Raw genomic sequence first — 15,354 nt, 5'->3', positions numbered from 1 at the left:
CAGAGACTGAGGCACACAGGAAGGTCCCCTGGATCGGAGGTCAGCCGATCTCTGCTCACAGGCTGGGGCCACAAAAGACCAGGAAGGGGTAGCTGGCTGGCCCCGGCGCGGCGTTGGCATGGGGAGCCACGTCCAGTGTAGCGGCGTGAGTCGGGGAGGGGTGGACTGGGCCACGCCGACTGGAAATAGGCGCATCCCTCTCCATGGGCGGGAGATGCACCACTGCCAGGAAAGGGCATATACCCGGTGAGGAGCCACAGGGCTGGATGTGGCCGGATGTGCCCAGCCAGGGAGGGTGAGGCAGAGGGCCCGGCGGAGCTGAGTCGCACCAAGGGGCCCGAACGGCCGAAAGCAGGCCCAGTGGCCTTGAGCCCCCTGCACTGGCGACACGACAGGGCCTGGGCCCCCTGTGCAGAGGGCGGGTCTAGTAGTTGCTCCCCTGGGACGAGATGGTCATGGCCACCAGCTCTGAGACCCTAAAGCTGCCTGAGGCTGTGAGAAGGGCAGAGGGGTGCTTTCCTGAGCCAGCGTGGGGCTGGCAGCTGCCGGCACACTCCGATAACCCTGTAGGGGGACGCTCCACGGCCACAGCCACACGTGACGCTAACAGGCGTGCGCGGGTGCCGCGAAAGCTGACGGTGTCCTACTTCCTCACGAGCACTCGGAACGGGTTGGTGTTAGCCCGTTTCACAGAAGTCGCTGGTTCAGGATTCTCAGCTGGCCAGCAGAGCCGGACTTGAACCCAGATCCTGCTGTGAACGCTGCCCAAGGCCACAATACACTCCTTGCCCCCGTGGACACACCTCATACCCTCAGCTCTTGGCACAGCGCTTTGCACAGTCTCACACACACCGCGTGCAGAGCATCGGCACCCTCCATTCCTCACACAGGCGGACCCTCACTCCATCCCTCCTGTGCGTGGACTCACCCCCCCCCCACCCCCGCACCCCTGGCCACGCTCTGTTTTCGCAGGCTCACAGCTGGACGCCCCTGCCTGGCCGGCCCGGGGTGCTGGGCAGGTATATGGGTGTCTGTGGCAGAACGGGCTGAGCCCAGGGTGAGAGGCTCACGAAACTCCTGTAAACCAGCTGAGCCACCGGCTTCTCTGAAAGCCACCAACATGTCAGATGGCGGTGTGGCTCCACCCGCTTTGTCTACCCCCGCCAGCCAGCTAGTCAGCACTCTGCTAGGGGCCAGGCCGGAGAAGGCTCTGGAACGAAGCGGGGCAGGGGGTGAGGCTTTTGTCCCAGAGTGTCTGGGGGTTGGGTGGGGACTGTCACGTGTCCCCCTGCCCCCTCAGGTTTAACCCAGACCCGGCTCTCGCCAGGCCTGGCAGGCGGCCGTGGTCAGGGAGCGGCCATAGTAATCACCCCCCTGAGGCTGGCCGCACTTGGCCAGTGCCTTCACAGTCCTAGAGGACCAAGCTAGGGGTCAGAGCAGACAGCAGGACCACCCTCAGCTCTGCCCTTTCCCCTCCTCCCCCCAGCCCTTATTTCAGGTGTCAGGTGCTTGCTACACCATGGTCAACAGCGCTGCCTTTGCTGGGCTACTGTGTCAGGCGGGGGCTCAGGCAGCAAAGGAACAAAGGAATCAGGTTTTAATATACTGTGTCGGGTGGCAAATTCTATGAAGGAAAAGAAATCGGGGTGAAGGGGATAGAGAGCGATCGGAGGGTGGCCAGGGAAGGTCTGTGAGGAAGTGCCGTTTAACCAGAGACCAGAAGGAACGTGGGGGTGAGTCCCATGACTGGAGGAAGCGCATCCAGGCGGTGGAGATGGCCAGTGCAAAGGTCCTGAGGTGGCGCATGCTTGGCCCATTTGAGGAACAGAAAAGAGGCAGGCGCTAAACAGGATCTGCCCCCATTCCTGTGATCCTGCAGTCCCACGCGTCCTGACTTCTGACCCTCACAGCAGCCTTGGGACACAGGCAGAGCCAGGCTCGACGTTCGCATTTCACAGATGAGGAAAACTTGAGATGCAGAGACCAGAGGAATATTGGTGCCAGATCCAGGCCTGGGACCCAGGGCCCTCACCTACCCCTACCACCACCTGGCCTCTGTGCCCTTTTCGTGCAGCAGGGTCACCAGCTCTGCTGTGGGAGCCCCTGGGAAACCTGGCCCTCAGGCCCCAGTGGAGGGGAGGAGGTGCCATTCGAGGTCCTGGAGGCCCCATTCACGGCTTGGGAATTCAGAAACAAAGGTCCCAGCCAGTAATTGCCTCCTTTCAAAGGCACAGCCGGCTTCCTCTGCCACAGGCGTGAGAGGGAAGCTGATGTCCTTGTCCGGGGGAGAGGGGCGGGGCAGCACTCCACGGGGCCTGTGCTACCTTGGCAAACAGGCCAACAGGCTCATCACCCTTGGCAGATGGCCACTGTCACCCTCCGTCCCCATCTACCCCGCAGTTACCGGGCCGGTTATCCAGTGGCTCGTCTCTCCCCAGCCCCAGAACAGCGTGGGGCTTCCTGGGTCCAGCTTGGACCCATCCTGTTGATGCTGGGTGTGCCCTTTCCCTCACTGGGCCTCCCTCTCCTTGTTTATACAAGAGGAGGCTTGGACTGAGCCATTTTAAATGCCCTTCCAGTTCTGACTGTCCACGATGGGACATTTCTGAGAGAGCTACTCTCCGAAGCAGGGGAGGGATCATTCTCTGGCGTGGGGGCTCTCCTGAGCCCTGGGGGATGTTCAGCAGCATCGAAATGCCACTAGATGCCAGTAGCACACTCCTTCCCTGTTGTGGCCACCCCAGACTTCTCCAGACATTGCCAAGTGTCTCCTGGTGGCGAGGGGGACAGTGCCCTAACAGCCGCTGGGTGAGAAGCTCTGCTCAGCATGTTTGCCAACAGCAGACAGAAAACTGCCCTCCTGAGCCCGTTGACCTTGTTCTTGGGCTTTGCCAGAGCACGGGGCTGGGGTCAGGCCCCTGAAGCCTGGCGGGCTTGCTCAGCGCCGGCTCCCATCTGCGGCCGATGTCTCCTGGATGTCACCCCTCACCCACGGGCATATAGTCTTTTCTGAGCCTCAGCTTCCCCATCTTCCAGCAGGGGAGGGTTGTAAGGATGCCGAGGGACCACCGCTTTGTAAATGATGTTGAGCAAACCGGGGACCTGAAGGAGCAGAGGTGTGAGCGTGCTGTGCTTTATGGGTCCAGACCCTTCCTTTCTGCTACCCAAGATCCTTTGTTCCTTCAACTAATGATGACAGGGTGCCAGCGGTGGGCGAGGCGTGAGGCTGGCCCATGAGATGGGCTGTGGAAGGAGGGGCGTGGGCCATGCCCGGGAGATGCTCAGGAGATGCTCGTGCCGTAGCCACAGCAGAGAGGCAGAAGACGAGTGAATAAACGGGATCGTTTCAGAGGATGGCGTGTCCAGGGGAGAGAATGAGACAGGGTGTAGGGTGAAGGAGGCTCGGATGGTCAGAGAAGGCTCTGAGGAGGTGTTGGAGGTGATACCTGTTGGATGATGAGTCTCTGCCCTGGGGGAGGGGGCACCCCCAGCAGAAAGCCCTGCACAGAAGACCTGAAGGGGGTGGTGGGTCAGGGGGTGCGAAGGGGGCCAGGTGTCTAGGAGTCGGGAGCCTCAGGGAGGTCAGATGGTATGGTCTGTCAGTCCATCAGCAGGAGCCGGTCACCAGTCGGGAGTTTGGCCTTTATTCTGAGAGCAGCGTGGGGCCACATGAGGGTGTGGCCAAATGACACGAAGGTCCCTGTGGCTGGTGTATAGGGAATGGTCCCTAAAGCGGTCAGAGCAGAACCAGGACCCACGGGCAGGGATGGAGAGAGAGGCCCGGCTGGTGGTTCTGCTCCATTGCCTGTGACTGCCAGGTCCTGAGGCCACCGAGCCACCCACTCTGCCTGTCCCCCCCCCCCCCGCATCCCCCCACCCCGTTCCTGCCCAACAGCCCCTGGCTGGCCTCAGCCCCTCAGCCCAGCCCAGCAGCTCTTCTCCCTCCCTCCCTCACTAGCTACAGGAGTTCCCCTCCCGGCAGCCAATGAGCAGCTGTCATCGAGGTTCCATTTTAGATTTTATCAATGTGTCCCTGTCGCCCGGGCAACCGCTCCTGGCGGCCCTGTCAGTCTTTCTCCGCCTGCCTTTCAGAGCCAAGCTGCTCCCACCCACACCATGTGGCTATGTGGTGAGTTCTCGCTCACTCGGGCCGGACCAGGATTCCACCAAACGTAATTGATCTGGGTGTCAAGGTCAGCGTTTGTCTGTCATTTCGCCCCCTCCTTGCCTCACGCCCGGGTCTTTGGGGCCTGAGCCACTCTGGGCCAGGCAGGCGGGTGGCCGACTGCCCGGCCAGGTGCAGGCACGGCCGCCAAGTGTCCGGGGCCTGGCTGGAAGAAGGGGCTTGGGGAACGGCCATCAGGAGCCCCCAGCATCCAGGCCCCCCAGGATGACAGTCCAGGGGCCCCTGCAGCTGGGCACAGCCAGGGCTGCCTCAGCGTGCCCTGGGGACCCGCAGAGGAGCCCCAAGAAGAACCAGCCGCCAGAGACAGCAGCAATCTAAGACTGGCCGGGTGAGCCGCACCAACGAGTTGCTAGGCTTTTGTGCGCGCTGCTCTTTGTATTGGAGGCGTGTGCTCTAGGAGCGGGCTGGGCAGGGCCGGGCCATGTGAGTGGGGGCTGCGGTGGGACCAGGGTGGGCCTGCGTGGCCAGTCCCCCAACCACCCCCAAACCCTCTCCAACCCCGGTGGAGGAGCCACAGTGGTCCGGCTGGAGACTGAAAGGTGAAAATGCTCAAGTTCAAGGCCTTTTGCCTGGATTACTGGCAGTTCCTGTGCCTGCAGCCGCTGCATGGAGTCTATAAAAGGTATGTGGACGGTCTGGGGAGGACCTCTGCCATAGGGCAGAGGGCTGTGAGGTAAAGTCCCCCCCACACCCTGGCCTGCCCACTGGAGGGCCTTCCCAGGTCGGCCCAGGGTCCTTGCCACTGGCCAAGAACGGCGGCGGCCTGTGCTGTGGGTCACTTTGCAACTAACTTGGCGTGATTGTCCCCTCCTCTCCCTCCGGCCCTGAAACCGGTAAGCTTTCTGCAGGGAAGTGGTCACCCCAGAGTGTTCTGTGGCCAAATGCTGCTTTCATTGTTTCTTGCTGTTGGGGTCCTCCCTGGAGTGGACTTGATCCTGGGCAGGTGTGACCCCACAGGAGGGCAGCCTGGCCCTGCCAGGGTACATTCCCTCCAGCCTAATGGGTGGCTCATCTGATTAACAGGCATGACTACCTGGATACCAAGCAGGAATTTGAGAACTGTTTGGGGAGGCTGAATGGGGGATCCCTGGTCTGGAGGTCAGGAGACCAGACTTCAAGTCCCTTCCCTTGCCGTGTGACTTTGGGCAGGCTGCTTTCCCTTGCTGAGCCCCGGTTTCCCCATCTTTAGGTATTTGGAACTGATAACAGCGGCATTTGGGGACTGCTCCCTGAAATGATGCAGGCTGCCAACACCATGCGTTCAAATGTTAACAAACCTGACAATATGGTCTGCACGTGTGTTCTGTCCGCTCGCACCCCTTGGCCGAGAAACGCCGGTGCCTAGGCCAGCAGGAGGGGCATCGTGGAGCCATCCCCGTGGTCGCCTTGAAAGATCTGGGAGGAGGGAATCAGAATACCAGCTATTCTGAGGGAATTAGTTTTTCCTGATTTCACACTCTGTGAATTCCATGGGCATTAGCATGCGAGCAGTTCTGGGAAAGTGTGGGAGCTTTTCTTTTCTCTTCCAGGGGCTTTCTGCAAAGGGGGCGGGCACTGAGGGTCTCACGGCAGCCTCAGAAAGGAAGTCCCTACTCTTGGGCGGGTGCCAGCGACAGAGGCCTGTCCTGCATCTGATTAGCACGGCCACATCTGAGCGGAAGGCCACACCAGGTGGGATGTGCACGCTGTGCAGGTGGATGAGTCTTCACCCCCCACTTTGGGGAGTTTGTTGTTAGAGCCTTGGGGCACCTGGCGTATTCTGGCTGTTGGTTATTGACTGCTGAGGGCGGGGCACTTTACCTGATCGTTAAACCCTCACCCCTTCTGCAAAAGAGGCATTAAGCCCCCGCTTTGAGCAGGTGAGCCAAGGGAGAATGAAGGGCAGGTAGCCAAGTCAGCGGGGCCACAGTATTTGGAACTAAGGTCTCTCTTGTCCCAAGACGATCTCTCCGGAGTACTCACAGCTTGAGGCCTTGCAGCACACCGGGGTCTTGGAGTGAGAGGGATGACTGAGGCACAGCCCCGGCCCACAGGGGCTCAGCTGGACGAGGGAGGAGTTGTCATGGACAGAGGACCAGGGTGTGGGGGCTCCACAGAGGAGGTGACAGCTGAGCGGGCAGGGAAGTGTCTGGAGAAGCTGGCAGGGCCGAGAAGGAGAAGGTTGGTGTTGTAGGCAGAGGGAAAAGCACGTGGAAAAAAACCCAGAACTTTTCAAAGGGCAGATGTCTTCAGGTGGCAGCAAAAGACCATGGAGCTAGGAGAGGGTATCTAGGATTCGAGTCCGGGACCAGGGGGTGGGCTCTGTGCTGCACACAGTGAGGACCCCATGACGAGTGTAGGGAAGGAATGACACATTGAGAGTCACCTCTGGGGGTCGCATGCTCTTTGTGAGGGGCATGGCTCAGCCTCCAGGGGGAGCTGGTGAGAGACCTCTTGGCCCCTGCCCGCCGTGGGAGGAATAGATACAGAGTTGGGGCTCTTTTCCCAAGCCCCTACTGCAGCCCAGAGACAATTGGGACATGGGCCTCAAGGAGCTCCCAGCCTCCAAGGGGGAAACAGACCCACTAAACAAGCCATGAAAATTAAGGATGGGAGATCAAGGTGGCACAAAGATACTAGGAGCATGAGGGAGGGTATCTGGGAGAAATCAAGGAAGGCTTCCTGCAGGAGGTGGCATCTGAGCTGATCGTAGAAGTGGGATTTTTCCAGACAGGGAAGGGCAGAGAGCACAGTTTAAACATAAGGAGGTAGGACCGAGCCTGGCATGGTTCAGAAATGGCCAAAGGAGAGGCTGAAGGGTAGGATACATATAAGGGAATGAGCCTAAAAAGGAAGGCAGAGTAGGTGACCATAATACTGAGACTCACTGAGTACCTGCTACATGTGAGGCCCGGTTCTAAGCCCCAACTCTGCAGCAACCCAATGAAGAGGCAGACACGATTATCCCATTTTCCCGCTGAGGGAAACTGAGGCACAGGAAGGAGAAGTAGTTTGCCCAGAGTCACACGACCTGTCAGTGGGACCATCAGGATTTCACCAGGCGGCCCAGCTGTGGAGGTTACCCACTGCCAGCTGAGGAGTCCCAACTATGCACCCCAGCAAATGAGAAGCTCAGGGCCGGGTCAGTCTTCTATCAGTGACCATAAATAAAGGTGACACGTCAGTCAGGTAGATACGAACTTGGCTTTATGGTCCGGCCTCATCCCAGCAGAGGGCTCAGAGAGTCCCTTTCCCTGCAAGCCTGCCCCTGTGCAAGGTGGGACGCGTGCCAGCCCACCTCTCACTGCCCCTGGAGGGGCTGACGGGGTCAACTCCAGGAAAACGCTTACCACGCCGCGCTTAGTAGGGGCGTGGGAAATGGGGGCTGTCCTTGCCCCAGGAAGGCTTTGCAAATGGAACCACTTGGCTTTTTTCCTGATGCCATATTCCGTTGTTTAAAACAGCGACCCAAAACTTAAGAGTATGAAAAGGATGTTTTGCAGACAATGCATAATTAACCACTTCTAAACACAGGGTGTGCCAGGCTCCCTTGAAGCTGTTAATTATTCTTCATTAGGGATCTTAAATTAATGTAAAATAATCCTGGAGCTCTGCCAGAGGCTGGGGCTGGGGGAGGGGCGGAGCTGCGTATTTCAACCAGAGAATGAAAGAATGTTCCTAGGGACTTCTGCATGCCGCCTGGGTGGATGGGGACCCCGCGGACCCTTCAGCTTTGGCCAAGCAGCCATTGTGGGAGGACACAGCCCTCTCCCCAGTCACCAGAGCCCAGCAGACCTCAGGGTACTCTTTCTTATTAATGAAATAGGTGCCGAGAATATAGAGAGTAGTATACCCACCTCCTGCCTTCAGAGACAAATTGTCACCGATGTGGCCCCTGTGGACCTCCCTCAAATCCCATCCCACCCCCGCTCCCCCTGGAGCTAAATCTAAGCAGAGCAACACCCCCCCCCCATTTCATCTGTACATTTCCTATGCACATTCTTATAACTTTGTCCACACAAAAGGCTGTTGTACATGTTTTTAAACCCCAGGTACATGATGCAATCTGCACCTCGCTTTAACATTTTTTTTAATTGTAGTAAAGTACACATAACTTAAAATTGACCACCTTAGCCGGGTTTTTTTATTTTTTATTTTTTTTAACGTTTATTTGTTTTTGAGACAGAGGGAGACAGAGCATGAACGGGGGAGGGTCAGAGAGAGGGAGACACAGAATCCGAAACAGGCTCCAGGCTCTGAGCTGTCAGCACAGAGCCCGACGCGGGGCTTGAACTCACAGACCGCGAGATCATGACCAGGCGCCCCCACCTTAGCCATTTTTAAGTGTCCAGTTCAGTGGCATGAAGTACATTCACATTTTGCTGCACACACATCATCACCATCCATCTCCAGGATTCTTTTCATCTTGCAGCCCCTCCCAAAACTCTGTCCCCACTAAACACGAGCCCCCCGTTCCCTCCTCCCTCAGACCCCGCAAACCCCATCCTACTTTCTGTCTCTGAATTTGACCACTCCGGGGCCTCATGTACGTGGTATCATACAACGTTTGTCCTTTTGTGACTGGCTTATTTCCCTTAGCACAGTATCCTCGAGGTTCATCCACGTTGTAGCGTGTCTCGGAATTTCTTTCCTTTTTAAGGCTGGACAATACTCCACTGTATGGATTGACCACACTTTGTCCATTCCTCAGTGGACACTTGGGTTCCTTCCACCTTTTGGCTACTGTGAGTAATAGGACTATGCACGTGGGTGTACAGATATCTCTTCAAGATGTGACTTGCTGTTTTCACTCAATGTTTATTGGTGAGATTCATCCATGCTGCTACGTATAATTCTCATTCACTCGTTTTCACTGATGTGTGGTATTCCGTTGTAGAAATATGCCTTGTGCAATGATCTGTTCTGCTGTTTTAAGGTATTCAGGTGGTTTCCTGTGTTTTGATGTTACAGGCAGGGCTGTGGTGAACACTCTCGTGCGTAACTCCTTGCTCCCGTTTGCAGAGTTTCTGCAGGGTTTGTAACCAGGGCAGTACGTGAGTGTCTCAACCGTCACTGAGCTTTGTGAAAGTGCTTTCCAAGGTGGTTTCACAGCGGGCATCCTCACCAGCAGTGGGTGAGAGTCCCCGTGTCTCCACATGCTTGCCTTCACTCGGTATTAAAAGCCAAATGCTATTTTTGGTGTCAAAAGGAGAGAAGGAGACAGAGAGGAGAAGCGGAGAGCCGTGTACATGATGTGGGACGTCCTGAAGGGGAGGGTGAGACACGCATGACTGGCTGCCTCGATCTGTGTAGTCCCGGGTCCCCCATAGTAAGGAATTTTCCAGAGTAATTGTAACTCTGCATGTTCACTTGCCCCCGGACTGACTCTGTAACCTCACCTCTGAGCAGAGTGTGACTGTTTAGTTACAAATGTAGCACCAGGACGGAGCGCCTGGGTGGCTCAGTTAACTGTCCAACTTCAGCTCAGGTCATGATCTCACGGTGTGTGTGTTCGAGTCCCGCATCGGGCTCTGCGCTGACAGCGTGAAGTCTGCTTGGGATCTTCTGTCTCTGTCTCTGTCTCTGTCTCTGTCTCTGTCTCTCTCTCTCTGCCCCTCCCCACTCATGCGCTCTCTCTCTCTCTCTCTCTTTCACGAAAATAATAAATAAACGTTGAAAAAATTTTTCAACAACAAACAAATGTAGGACTAGTTCAGATGATACCATTTATCAACTTGTTTCCTGATGGGCAGGTTTCACTGACCACCTCTGTTGGAAATAACCAAAGGCCAGGTGTGCCAAAACCACAGCGTGAAGAAACTCACTTTGGAGAGAGCTCCCTAAGCCTTGGCCACAGTGAGCGAACTTAGCGGGCTGACAGCTTCAAGCATGCAGCCCCGGGAACTGGACAGGCAGGACTTCTGGGGCCGCTCAGAGGGCACAGGGTGCCCCCACCGCACACCCAAGTCCCAGGCCTCAGCCCGTGGCTGGTGAGGTTCGGTCTGTTGAGGAGAAACTTGGCAGTGAGACCCTGTATGCTCTGTGACTTGAGGGGACAGGGCAGGCTCTGCCGTCAGGCTGACCGGGAATCTGATCTGGCTGGTCCCTTTGAGAATAATCATTACTATTATTCCTTACTTTCACTGGGCATTTACAGGTGCTAAATGCTTTTCATGCCCTGTCTCCATTCGTCCTCCCAACAGCCTTATGACATAGATAACTGTTATTTTCCCCATATGTCTGATGACGAGAGGCTAAGTGCCCTACCTAAGGTGACAGAATGTGGTCAGTCCAGCCCAAACGATGGACCCCACGAGGCTGCCCTGCCCCACTCCCTCTCTGCGTTGTTTAAAGCCTCTTGCCTCCGTGCAACTGTTCCACTAGTTGTGGCTGCCTAGCAAATTACCCCAGAACGTGAGGACTTGAAACAGTGACCGTATTTGTCCTTCCCGTGGGTCTGGTCTTTGGGTGGGCCCTGTTCTACGCCCATCAGACGGTGTTTCTTGAAGACTGGAGGCGGGACTTCTCAGGAGCCCCGCTCACCCGCCCGCTCACCCGGTCGCTCACCTGGCAGTTGCTGCTGGCTGTTGGCTGAAACACCCTTACGGGCCCCCCGCATGTGTCCTGGGCTCCTCACACATGGTGGCTACGCCCCCAGAGTTAGCTTTCCTAGAGAGAGCCACGTAGGAGATGTGTCACCTTTCATGACCTCAGAAGGCATGCGGCATCACTTCCGTTGCGGTCCGTTCCCTGGGGCATCACAGAGTCCTTCCCACAGCCAAGGGGGGTGCGACTTACGCCCCTTGTCCTGACCAGGAGTTGCAAGGTCTGGCCCAGCTATGGGGCCATCCTGGGAGGTAGTGTCCACCCCGGTGACCGACCAAGATACTTCTGTCCTGAGCCGAAACGGGCTTAGGAAGAACACCTGGGACGCAGTTGGAGCTTGACACATCACAGATCTTCTTTTTAGTAATGAAGTAAGTTTGAAGAATGTGTCGTTATTATTCGGGAGTGATCACATCAGCTGGGAAAAGCTGGGAAGGTTCTTGTGCAGCTGAGACAGGTCTTGAGGGACAAGGAGGACTTTCCCATTGCCACGGGGTGGTCAGTGCCCGCGGCAGACAGGTGTGGAAAGGATGTGAGCGAGGTGGTGCGTGAGCATTGGATCCGCTGGTCTCCGGTGGCGAGCCACAGAAATCGCCCGTGGCCAACCCGTGGGAGCGAAAGGGAACCTCGGTGCCGCTCCCGGGGGGGTTGAGAGGATCAGAGGAAGCTGGGGGAGTGGGCTGGGCCCCCGAGCAGGACCGCTGTGCCCCCTGGAGAGCCGCCCAGCTGTGAAGAAGGCTGCCTGCATCCATGGAGCCCACAGCCGTGTGTCTCCACTCAGGAAGTAAAGTCTGGGGCACGAGTCTGACGGGTCCAGCGCGGGCCATTTCCTGCCCCTCGTTGTGCTGAGGCTGGGGGGACTATCTGTAGGAAGGAGCCTCCAGGGACCCCTTGGCCCCCACCCCCACCAGCACTACACTCTGCGTGGGAGAGGCCGGGCCCTGGGCTATACGGGAGGGCTGTTAGGAAGGAGTCGTGGGGTGCGAAATGGCCCGTGTTCCCCATGAGTGTGGCCTCCCCGTTCAGGCACTGCTGGACCAGAGCAAGGCATGGTGACGTATACACCAGAGGCTCGGTGTCACCAAATTGTCAGGGGCCTGGAGAAGCTGGGCTTCAGCGGAATAGTCAGGGAAGGCTTGAGGATCCGGGAGCCAGAGCTGAACCTAGCTCAAGTTCAGGGAGACTGGGATGAGGCCGCCTGCCTCCATCCACCTGTCCTCGCCAGGTGCATCTAGAGGGTGCTGGAAGCAGGCTTCAGGGCTCCAGTCTTTCACGCTTGAGGTCTCCTGGCAGCCTTGTGTCTTAGCAAGATCCCTCTGGTGGCCGGAGGGCGGGGGAGAAAATACTGGCTCTCCCCAACAACCACTTTTGTCTTGGCAATTGCTGGACTTTGCACGTGAGATTATCCAGACTGAGTGATTGTCTGCACCTCAGCCCTGTCTTGGCAGCCATTGGATGGATGGGTCAGCCTGTGTGGGGAAGGGCATGCCAACATGAGGGGCCCCAGATGCCCAGGCAACTCACAGGAGGAAAGAGCTGGGCCCCAAAGCTTATAAGCTGGGTCCCTTCTCCAGTCAGGGCCTGTTATAGGGTCAGTTGTGCCCCCCACCCTGAGTTTATATGTTGAAGTCCTAACCCCAGTAACTCAGAATGGGACTGCATTGGAGATACAGTCTTTAAAAGGGCCATTAAGTTAAAATGAAATCATTAAGATGGCCCTCATCCAATGTCCTTTTAAGAAGATATTAGGGCAGGGGTGCCTGGCTGGCTCATTTGGAGGAGGGTGCAACTCTTAATCTCAGGGTTGTGAGTTTGAGCCCCATGTGTAGAGACTACTTAAATAAATAAAACTTAAAAAAAAAAAAAGAAGGGGTGCCTGGGTGGCTCAGTTGGTTGAGCATCCGACTTCAGCTCCAGTCATGATTTCACAGTTCATGGGTTCGAGCCCCCATCGGGTTCTGTGCTGACAGCTCAGAGCCTGGAGCCTGCTTGGGATTCTGTGTCTCCCTCTCGCTCTGCCCCTCCCCTGCTCATACTCGCTCTCTCTCTCTCTCTGTCTCAAAAATAAATAAACATTAAAAAGAAACGGATTAGGGCACAGACATGCACAGAGGGAAGACCATGTCTGATGATTAACTTTGTGTGTCACCTTGACAGGGTGAGGGGTGTCCACATCTTTGGCTAAACATCCTTCTGAATGTATCTGTGACAGTGTTTCTGGATGAGATGAACATTTGAATCAATAGACTGAGCAAAGCAGATTGCCCTCCCCAGCGTGGGTGGGCCTCGTCCAATCAGTTGAAGGCCTGAGTAGAGCACAAACTCCCCCTGCCTGCCTGCCCTTGAGCCCTGCCTCTAGACTCCCGCCAACACCTCGGCTCTTCCTGGGTCCCGAGCCTCCCAGCATTTGGACTGAAACTCACCATCAGCGTTCTGGGTCTCCAGCTTGCCAGCTGCCGACCTCGGGACTTGCCGGCCTTCCTAATCGTTTATGATAAATAAATGTGTATGTGTACGTGTGCGTGTACACAGACACGTACATCCCGTTGGTTCTCTCCCTCTGGACGACCCTGAATGATTCACGGCGTGAGGACACAGGGAGAAGAGGCCATCTATCCACCAAGGAGAGAGGCCTCGGAGGAAACCAACCCAACCCTGTGGACACCTAGATCTCAGACCTCTAGCCTCCAGAACAGAAAAAAAAAAAAAAATCATTTCTGTTGTTTAAGCTCTCTAGTCCGTGATACTTTGTTATAGCGAACCTCTCTGTTTTCATCTGTGAAGTGGGCCCAAGGGTCCCTCCCCAGGCTTACCATGAGACTGTCACGCACAATGGGGTGAGGCCAGTGAGGCCCTCCCCGCGGGCACAGGGTGGAAGCAGGCACCAGACAACCCTCAGCAATCAAGCAAATCAAATGTCAAAATCGTACCCAAAATAGGCTGCTGTTTGATTTACGGTGCTGCATCACTGGGCCATGGGAATGGTCATTTCTACAGGGGCTGCAGCCCGGTGTCCCCCGCAGGCCAGGTTTGTGAGGGTTGGCAGTGATGTGCAAATAGACAGAGAACCCTGAGGCTGTGTATATGTGCTTTTATTATTATTATTATTATTATTATTATTTTAAAGCCTTATCAACCTTTTCACTTTGTTCAAGATACAGCATGTTCTTTGGGTAAGTGTATGTAGGGGTGCACATTTTTCCCTTCACAGGGGGCTCTGATGTGGCTCTGCCCTGTGCTGTAGCTGGCCCTGAGCCAGCTGTCCACATGCTGCGTTGTCCACTTTAAAGGGTCAGGCAGGGTGTTCTCCCCGGAAGGCCATCCCGAGACTGCGTTTCCCTCTGGATATGTGTAAAGGAGGCTTAAGAATGAGGGATTGGAGGGGCGCCTGGGTGGCTCAGTCAGTTGAGTATCTGACTTTAGCTCAAGTCATGATCTCACAGTTCATGGGTTCCAACCCCACATCGGGCTCACTGCTGCCAGCGTGGAGCCTGCTCTGGATCCTCTGTCCCCCTCTCCCTCTGCCCCTGCCCTGCTCATGCTCTCCCTTTCAAAAATAAATAAACATTAAAAAAAAAAAAAAAAGAATTAGGGATTGTTTCTCCATAGAGGACATCGTTAGGTCAGTTGGCAACTCTGAATAAGATTCGAGGATTAGATAATAGTATTGAATCAATGTTGATGTCCTGACTTTGAAAACCGTACTGTGATTGTGTCAGAGAACGTCCTTGTTTTAGGGCAGACACTCTGGAGTAGTGGGGGCTTGAGGTGGGCAACTTACTCTCAAAGAATTCTGGGGAAAAAAAAGTACGTGTGTGTGAGTGGGTGTGGGTGTGCTTGTACGTGTGGAAGTGTGGGGCGGGGGGGGGGAAGAAAGAAAGACAATATGATAAAGCAAATTGGGTACAGTGTGAACGTGTGGGGAATCTGGGTGAAGGATACAAAGGGTTCTTTGTACTCTTCCCCCAACTTTCCTGTAAGGCTGAAATTAACTCAAGATACTTTTAAAAATAGTGTCAGGGGTGACTGGGAGCTAGTTCACTGCTCAGGCTCTCCTTCTGCAGCCTCCTGACCCCAGATTTCTCCTCTGCCTCCGTCCTAGACCTTCAGGTCTCAGCTGGAATGCCACCTCCTCAGAGAGGGCCTCCCTGATCACCCTGTCTGGCACAGCACCACCCTGTCCTACTTGTCATCTTTCACGTCCGCCAGTTTTGTTTGATCGCCCTCACCAGCATCAGAAATTATCGTACCATTTGCCTAATGGTTGTCTCTTCTGCCCCCTCCCTCCAAATGTCTGCTCTATGGAACTCTGTCTTGTCCCTGCCCCGCGCCCCCCTCCATCCTCTGTGCCTGGCACCCAGTAGGGCTGCAGGTCAAAAAACCCCGAGTCTTGTCCTTCCTGGTTTCCCCCTCAGACTTGCCAAGTGACCTTGGGCAGTGTCCCACCCGACTCTGGCCTTCCATTTCTTCATCTTGACCCCAGCTCTAAAGCTTTTGGACTGTGTGATGCAGAAAGCCGCAGGCTGCTGCACCGTCTCAGTGTCCCCCAGCTGAGATCCTCTCTGCTGCCGGGATTGCCGGGC

At 56.0% G+C, this 15,354-nt stretch overlaps 1 protein-coding gene and 1 long non-coding RNA gene across 6 annotated transcripts in view; one reads left to right on the top strand and one right to left on the bottom strand.

Moving 5' to 3' along the window:
* The window catches only part of IQSEC1 (IQ motif and Sec7 domain ArfGEF 1), a 508,671-nt gene that overhangs the window by 359,991 nt on the left and 133,326 nt on the right, over positions 1-15,354 (top strand). The gene's annotated exons all lie outside the window — the stretch shown is intronic.
* On the bottom strand, positions 9,867-10,955 carry LOC147583457 (uncharacterized). The gene is made up of 2 exons (XR_015248221.1): positions 10,733-10,955; positions 9,867-10,271 (listed from the first exon to the last, which is right to left on the bottom strand). It is a non-coding gene; the product is annotated as an uncharacterized LOC147583457 (long non-coding RNA).

The sequence above is a fragment of the Puma concolor genome, chromosome A2, assembly GCF_028749965.1.
Source record: "Puma concolor isolate L17-30 chromosome A2, mPumCon1.1.hap2, whole genome shotgun sequence".
In the NCBI taxonomy this organism is placed as follows: domain Eukaryota; kingdom Metazoa; phylum Chordata; class Mammalia; order Carnivora; family Felidae; genus Puma; species Puma concolor.
Note: the sequence above shows the minus strand (reverse complement) of the source record. Positions and strands in the feature narration are given on the sequence as shown.